This window comes from Tupaia chinensis, unplaced genomic scaffold, assembly GCF_000334495.1.
Source record: "Tupaia chinensis unplaced genomic scaffold, TupChi_1.0 Scaffold000037_21, whole genome shotgun sequence".
Classification (NCBI taxonomy): Eukaryota; Metazoa; Chordata; class Mammalia; order Scandentia; family Tupaiidae; genus Tupaia; species Tupaia belangeri.
Genome location: NW_006159480.1, coordinates 583,615 through 584,236, shown reverse-complemented (window position 1 = coordinate 584,236; position 622 = coordinate 583,615). Strand labels below are relative to the sequence as shown.

The following is a 622-nucleotide window of genomic DNA, read 5'->3' as shown; positions in this document are numbered from 1 at the left end:
ATTTAAAAACCCAAGGACTGCTAATAGATCTCTCTGTTGGCAGTTCAACAAAAAGAAAAGGACAGGGACCACGGAGGCTCAGCAGTAAAGCCGGCGGTCAGCTGGGCAGAAGCGCGGCGCCTGGGCTGCCAGACACAAAGAGCGGCGGTCGGGGTGAGAGCCAGGCGCAGCTGAGCGGAGGCGCCCACTGCCCAGGTGCGCGCAGGCGGGGTGTCCCCAGCCCCGCGACTCCGAGACCGCGGCTGACTCCCGCTGCCGCCCTCCCGACCTCCCGCGACCCCTGCGGTGCAGGACAGTGCGCAGCCAGCCTGCCTAGAGAATGGTGGAAGAAGAGAACCGCTACGTCTCGCAGCTTAAGGTCTTCTATAGCAGCTGTGACACCACGGGGACCGGCTTCCTGAACAGGGAGGGGCTGACCCAGCTCTGCCTGAAGCTTCACCTAGAAAAGCAGCTCCCTGACCTCCTGCAGACACTCCTTGGAGATGACCTCTTTGCCACGGTTAACTTTGAGGAGTTTAAAGAAGGCTTTGTGGCAGTGTTGTCAAATGCTGGCGTTGGCCGAGCGGATGAAAACAGTAGTTCTTTGGGATCAGCTGCCTCCGGCACTGTCCCTGCAAAGTAC

The 622-nt window shown here is 60.1% G+C and overlaps 1 pseudogene; it reads left to right on the top strand.

Annotated features, from left to right (window-relative positions):
- Positions 1-319: 319 nt before the first annotated feature.
- The window catches only part of LOC102493999 (ninein-like protein), a 5,526-nt pseudogene continuing 5,223 nt past the window's right edge, over positions 320-622 (top strand).